The sequence below is a fragment of the Phalangium opilio genome, unplaced genomic scaffold (genome assembly GCF_054372755.1).
Source record: "Phalangium opilio isolate 3A_F unplaced genomic scaffold, DU_Popi_V2 ptg000352l_1, whole genome shotgun sequence".
Lineage (NCBI taxonomy): Eukaryota > Metazoa > Arthropoda > Arachnida > Opiliones > Phalangiidae > Phalangium > Phalangium opilio.
The window spans coordinates 3,595,774-3,603,111 of record NW_028324228.1 but is presented as its reverse complement, the minus strand read 5'-3'; the positions used below and the strand labels follow the sequence as shown (position 1 = coordinate 3,603,111).

The window sequence follows — 7,338 nt, the reverse complement described above, 5'->3', positions numbered from 1 at the left end:
AGGTATTAATTCAATTTAACCGACGATTGGAAATGCAGTACGAATGAATAATTAAAGAATTAGACTCCGTTCTGAGTATAAACACCGCAGACCAAGATCGCGCATTTGGTCTTTCCATCAAAGAACAATCATGTCGCTGAAGATATTACTATTCGCCTTTGAAGTAATTCATAATTTGATGTCATTTATATCGTCTCTGCTTAAAAGTATTCCATTACCGCAAATTTGGGATTCGTACCCAAATTACGGTTTCAAGTCGGTCTTCGCCTTTGGTCACGCCAGATTTCTAAAGCTCTTTCCACTAGTTAAAGACATCAGCTCTACAACTTACCAGTAACCTTTAAAAGTGAATAGGGAGTAGCCCCTCGCCGCCCTATAGTTCTAGAATGATTACCTCTAACCCTAGATAGTGAGTAGCCCCTTGATGCGCAGCAATGCCAGAATGCTTAGCCGTAACTGCGTACCTGCTCTATGCGACTGAATGCTATCTACCCTTACCACGTTCCAACGCTTCTAACCATGACTCCAATCTCCCTTGATAATAACGATTGAATAAATACGTATTCGAGGTATATTCATGAACCAGGAGAGAAAATTCTTAGAATCCGAATTGAAACCAAAACTTGATCCTGGTTCAGACATCCCCACTTACAATACGGTACATACCGTTGCATTGTCTTCGCGAGTGGTCTGAAAAAAATCCTCAATACGAGCAAGACCAGTTCCGATCCACCCTTACCAAATTCCAACCGACAAAGCAACCACGACAACAACCAATCCCACATCGACTTACATCCCATGCGAATCTAATACCCACTTTGTAGCTGTCCATCGTACGATGTAGGGCTCGGGGATCGGTTAACTATTATTCAAACATATTGACATACCAAATTTTGTAAAACGAAGATTATATAAAAGTATTCCGTCTCGATTTTTTAGAAAAACGTAGATTGATGCAATTATTAATCGTAAGTACTTTTTCCGAAAAACTAAAATTTTCAACATAATCAGAAGAATTTTACTGAAAAAAGATTTTTTGCGATACGTTTCATACGATTTCCAATAAAAAAATATGATCCATACGTTTCTTGATACAAACGTGGTTTTGGTTTCAATTTCAATTAGTATTTGGATTTTGGACGAGTAACCGCCACTATTATTTTCTACGATAAGCTTGGATCTTTTTTAAATTGTTTTAGCTCTATGTTAACAAAAAAGAATCGCAAAGTTCAAATCATTGACAAATAATTGTATTAAAAAACCTGATAATAGTATGAACTATCAATAAAAACATTGTGATTGTATATTATCAGAAGTATAAAATATTTCTCTTCGAGAGAAGTGTAACACAAAGCGTGGTAACATGAGAAAATTAAAAGCAACGAAGATTGGGTATAAAGTCCATAGAATGGACACATATCATAGCAAGAATTTATTTACTATATGAATGCCTAAGTCACTAGATTTTACGCTTCTACTCTTACGCCGGTGTTAGCGGACAAGTAAGTCCCACCCCTTTCTTGTCCGTCATTGCTCTGCGCTTTCCCATTGGATCCCGTGGGTATAGGTCATACAGACGCGATTGACGTATTCCGAATAGAGAAAAAAAACTCGAAGAAAGCAAACAGAAAATGGAGGCTGCCAGCGGTGCTGAAACGGGTAGGGAATGGTTTTTAATTGCCATTAACAAGTTAGTTAAAGGTTTTGAACCTAACTTAGTAGATTTTGAATACGTGTCTCTACGTGAAAATCGTTCGTTCTATAATTGTTTCTAAATCGAATCAAGTGTACTATACTTATGATTTCGTCAGTTCCAAAAACCAAACCAAGGCTTAACGGAAAGGTAAAAGAGATAGATCATAGATGGTGGAAAACATAGAGTAAGATAAAATATTAAGTCTCGCCTCCGTTTCCAGCCTCCCCCACCCATGAGGGGGATTGTCCACTATCACGCGCGCACCGTACGCCTTTTTAGGCCTTCTTATAGTAAATTCCTTCTTGATCATAGTTTATATAAAGCGAGAAATTAAGACTTTACTCCTCTGTATTGTGAAACTCTTTCCGTAGTTAATATAGGGTGACCTTTGACATCTTTAGTTAATAACAAGATGGCCCAAGGGCTCGTAATAGTAGCCATATCGTACGAGTGAATAGCCCCTCTATACCCTACCCTAATGAGTGTATAGCGCTATCTTTTTCAATGCTTAAATGATTTACCGTGCATAAAATCAGAGTTAATAGTCCCTCGATTCCCTACTCTAAACAGTGATAAAATTATAACCGTATAAATTTACTTATGCTGTAATTCTAATATTCCGGCGAATCGAAGAACAGAACATAGACTTATGCCGATGCACACTTATCGCATTTTATAAATGTCTAACAAGGACTTATGCCCAGAAACTTTTGAAAGAGAAAGTTTAGTTATAGTGATTACGCATTTTAGTGATTATCCCCTCGAATTACCTTTAGCAATGCTAAAATGATCAAACGCATAACTCTCATTTAACACTAAGTTAGCTCTATCTAAACCCACACTTGAATTAACCGCCAAAACGTTCCAGTCAAACATAACATAGATGACGATAGCTACCGAACGAGAACGAAACACATGAGGAGCGCGGTAGGAAACGGGGAAAATCGTTATCTATTTAATTAGCAAATAAATAAAAAGAAAATAAATATAAAAACCCCAAACATACAAATTCATAAGTATCCGACCCCACAGATAAAAATTCAAAAGTATCCGACCCCACAGATAAGGAGGCACCCCCACCCCACATCACACCAATATTTTAGAGATAAAAATAAATGATAAAAAACTCGGTATTGCTATCAAGTCTCTATGGTTCAGTGGTAGAATTTCTGTCTACTACGCCAGCGATCCAGGTTCGAGTCCCGGGTCTGACCTGAAAAAATTTTATTTAAAATTAAATCTCTAACCGAGCCCAGTAACCCCTATGGGTGGGTTGTGGTAATATAAAGTTCCTTTTAAGCTAAAATCTGACGACAACGAAGCGACAACCCCGGCCACTACTACTACTACTAGGGACGACGCTCGGGTCAAACTAAGAGCCTATCGTATACTACGACATGGCTAAAAACGGAATAGAGAAGACTTTTTGAAGTACATGATCAAAAGATGACTCTCTGAAATATAGTAGCCGGTAGGGACGAGTGGGCTTTGTACCTAACGTGTCTGTCTGTGTTTTGTTTTAACTTCTGCAATTGCTTTTCAATAATGAGAAATGATTTCATGTCTAGGTAATCCTCAAATATTATTTCACTTCCCCTGTTTACCTTAACCCTTTTATATTCCACAAAGCAAAAGTAGATTTCAAGCCCGGAAATCAAGGACGTTAAGTTCATACACACTTAATGCAGTTTGCCCATTAAAACCTGTGTAATTTTGCTACAAGTTTAAGGTGGTATCGCGACATGCCTAAGGCGAAAATATATATATATATACTTTTTAGGTGTTTGGACTCTTTTGAGGAAAATATTATGCTATACAGTATAGTCCACTAACGTAATAACTATGGCTTTTTGGAATTGTGTTTTATCGAAACGATTGTAATAATAACTGAGTTAGGCGATCTGATCATAAATAACCGGTACGGAGTAAGACGTATACATGTTAAATTCTACCAAAAATTTTTAGTGACAATATTATAGATGAATTTACAGTAAAAACAATTATTTCGATATTTTTTACAAAGCTTAAGTTCCAAATATTTCGCTAAAAGTTAGACTTCAAAGCAAGTGAATTTTACAATAGAAGACAGTTTTAATTTAACCGAACAAAGAGTACGACCCCTTTTTTTCTGAACAATTTTTTTTCCGAAAATTTTGCCGATTGAATACATTTGTCGAATAAAATCTTACTTAGATTATTCAATCTAAAAAAATATCATCTAAAAATGTTGTTTTGTTTAAATGAATAAACTTCTGAATAGTTTTCGATTATTTGTAGTTAACCGTATTTTTCGAAAAAAACGATCAAAAAACCCCGAGCCCTAGTACGATGTAACTGAAAAGTAATTTTTGAAAGCTAACATTTTCAAATTAAATAAAATACGCAATGGAATTTACATTCTAATTAGATTACTTAAAAACTAGATTTATTTTATATAAGCAAAATAAAGTGTACCCCCGGGTATAACGCTATATATACGCTAAATTTTAATATGAATGTCAATCAAGACTAACCTCTAGACAGATTTTAGAAAATATTTTTTGATGTTTTTTTGTTATATTGTAATTGTAAAAGTTTGCTTAGTTTGTTAAAATTATACCTGAAAATCTTGACTTATTTTATATAAGCAAAACCAGAAGATAATAGGGGAAGTGGGTAGCCGTAGCCTTGAGCCATACAAGTCGTCCAGTGATTCTCACTTACAATGGTCGATTCCCCTACCACCCTTAAAATTTGAATCTGGCCAATCGGCGCGAAGCATAAAATAGTACCAGATTTCATTGCGAACGCCACCATGTAGCGAACTGTGGAACTAACTTGTGTAGTCTGCTTATATTTCTGCTGTGCTTCAGTTTGAGTTAGGGTTACGTCAGGTAACGGGTTAATGCGGATATTGGTTTAATTAAGGACGAAAATTCGGTTATTTAATAAAATGAATGTCGTTAAGAGTACGCAGTGTGATTTAACGTACAAGGAAACTACCGATAAGAAAACTCAGGCTGTGTTGAAAGGAAAAGCAAGATCTACCCAAACCAATCCCAATGTTAAAAATCAAACTACAACAACTTGGATACAACTTTATTACTTTGAAATCTTCCCTATCACAGTTTAAAACTTCGGACAAGTTATTTTTTTCCCTGGAACTTAGAAATACCATTGTATTTAAAAATAAAGACATATTTTAAAATAAGTTATGAATTTAGTACTTACCACTCGATTCCAGCCTCTGCCATTCTGCTTGAGTGCCTCACTGCCTCTAGCAGACGCCTCTAGTCAGTTGGAAGGCGTAGGACAGTACTGTCCACAGAATTACGTCACTCGTGTGTTAATGCGCGTAAAAATCCTATCTCTCTTCACCCCCACGAGGAGGGAAATGGCGCGAAAAATCCGTAAACGGGACGCCTCGCGAAGTTGCCCAAGCTACCCACTTCCCCTATTTTCTTCTGGCAATAGTCACTAATTAAATGAAAAAGTGAGTTTGAAGAAAAAGTAACCCAATAAAATACTCTACGCTAGAAATAATGGTCTAGGCGATTTCTGAACACTTTACTTTTCGAGAAACGTTATTGGTTTTACAAAAAATGTGCACGATTTTGAGAGTCAAAGAAACGAGATCGTACGGGTTGCACCGGCCGGGAATCGAACCCGGACCTCCCGCTTGGAAGGCGAGAATTCTACCATTGAACTACCCATGCTTGCATAGGTCACACTTCGATACGACACACAAAAGAAGCCTAGATTAGTATACATTTAAAAAACCGCTCCCCGGCGGAGAATCGAACCCCGGACTCTCGCATGACAGGCGAGGATACTCACCACTATACTACCGAGGATGAGTAAAATTTGGTTATCTCAGTTTTTTAAACTTATAGTACTTCTATCCGAATTTTTTTCGCAAAGTCCCGGAGCATGCGCAATAGCAGATGAAAATAGGGGAAGTGGGTAGCCGTAGCCTTGAGCCATACAAGTCGTCCAGTGATTCTCACTTACAATGGTCGATTCCCCTACCACCCTTAAAATTTGAATCTGGCCAATCGGCGCGAAGCATAAAATAGTACCAGATTTCATTGCGAACGCCACCATGTAGCGAACTGTGGAACTAACTTGTGTAGTCTGCTTATATTTCTGCTGTGCTTCAGATTGAGTTAGGGTTACGTCAGGCAACGGGTTAATGCGGATATTGGTTTAATTAAGGACGAAAATTCGGTTATTTAATAAAATGAATGTCGTTAAGAGTACGCAGTGTGATTTAACGTACAAGGAAACTACCGATAAGAAAACTCAGGCTGTGTTGAAAGGAAAAGCAAGATCTACCCAAACCAATCCCAATGTTAAAAATCAAACTACAACAACTTGGATACAACTTTATTACTTTGAAATCTTCCCTATCACAGTTTAAAACTTCGGACAAGTTAATTTTTTCCCTGGAACTTAGAAATACCATTGTATTTAAAAATAAAGACATATTTTAAAATAAGTTATGAATTTAGTACTTACCACTCGATTCCAGCCTCTGCCATTCTGCCTGAGTGCCTCACTGCCTCTAGCAGACGCCTCTAGTCAGTTGGAAGGCGTAGGACAGTACTGTCCACAGAATTACGTCACTCGTGTGTTAATGCGCGTAAAAATCCTATCTCTCTTCACCCCCACGAGGAGGGAAATGGCGCGAAAAATCCGTAAACGGGACGCCTCGCGAAGTTGCCCAAGCTACCCACTTCCCCTATTTTCTTCTGGCAATAGTCACTAATTAAATGAAAAAGTGAGTTTGAAGAAAAAGTAACCCAATAAAATACTCTACGCTAGAAATAATGGTCTAGGCGATTTCTGAACACTTTACTTTTCGAGAAACGTTATTGGTTTTACAAAAAATGTGCACGATTTTGAGAGTCAAAGAAACGAGATCGTACGGGTTGCACCGGCCGGGAATCGAGCCCGGACCTCCCGCTTGGAAGGCGAGAATTCTACCATTGAACTACCCATGCTTGCATAGGTCACACTTCGATACGACACACAAAAGAAGCCTAGATTAGTATACATTTAAAAAACCGCTCCCCGGCGGGGAATCGAACCCCGGACTCTCGCGTGACAGGCGAGGATACTCACCACTATACTACCGAGGATGAAACAAATTTGGTTATCTCAGTTTTTTAAACTTATAGTACTTCTATCCGAATTTTTTTCGCAAAGTCCCGGAGCATGTGCAATAGTCAGTAATTAAATGAAAAAGTGAGTTTGAAGAAAAAGTAACCCTATAAAATACTCTACGCTAGAAATAATGGTCTAGGCGATTTCTGAACACTTTACTTTTCGAGAAAGGTTATTGGTTTTACAAAAAATGTGCACGATTTTGAGAGTCAAAGAAACGAGATCGTACGGGTTGCACCGGCCGGGAATCGAACCCGGACCTCCCGCTTGGAAGGCGAGAATTCTACCATTGAACTACCCATGCTTGCATAGGTCACACTTCGATACGACACACAAAAGAAGCCTAGATTAGTATACATTTAAAAAACCGCCCCCCGGCGGGGGATCGAACCCCGGACTCTCGCGTGACAGGCGAGGATACTCACCACTATACTACCGAGGATGAAACAAGTTTGGTTATCTCAGTTTTTTAAACTTATAGTACTTCTATCCGAATT

General features: G+C 38.0%; 6 non-coding genes across 6 annotated transcripts; all 6 read right to left on the bottom strand.

The window, feature by feature from the left end:
- Window positions 1-5,320: 5,320 nt before the first annotated feature.
- On the bottom strand, window positions 5,321-5,391 carry TRNAG-UCC (transfer RNA glycine (anticodon UCC)). Its single transcript has one exon. It is a non-coding gene; the product is annotated as a tRNA-Gly (tRNA).
- A 66-nt stretch (window positions 5,392-5,457) lies between these two features.
- TRNAD-GUC (transfer RNA aspartic acid (anticodon GUC)) lies at window positions 5,458-5,529 on the bottom strand. The gene has a single exon. It is a non-coding gene; the product is annotated as a tRNA-Asp (tRNA).
- Window positions 5,530-6,607: 1,078 nt separating this feature from the next.
- Window positions 6,608-6,678, bottom strand: TRNAG-UCC (transfer RNA glycine (anticodon UCC)). The gene has a single exon. It is a non-coding gene; the product is annotated as a tRNA-Gly (tRNA).
- A 66-nt stretch (window positions 6,679-6,744) lies between these two features.
- On the bottom strand, window positions 6,745-6,816 carry TRNAD-GUC (transfer RNA aspartic acid (anticodon GUC)). The gene has a single exon. It is a non-coding gene; the product is annotated as a tRNA-Asp (tRNA).
- A 258-nt stretch (window positions 6,817-7,074) lies between these two features.
- Window positions 7,075-7,145, bottom strand: TRNAG-UCC (transfer RNA glycine (anticodon UCC)). Its single transcript has one exon. It is a non-coding gene; the product is annotated as a tRNA-Gly (tRNA).
- Window positions 7,146-7,211: 66 nt separating this feature from the next.
- TRNAD-GUC (transfer RNA aspartic acid (anticodon GUC)) lies at window positions 7,212-7,283 on the bottom strand. The gene has a single exon. It is a non-coding gene; the product is annotated as a tRNA-Asp (tRNA).
- Window positions 7,284-7,338: the final 55 nt, after the last annotated feature.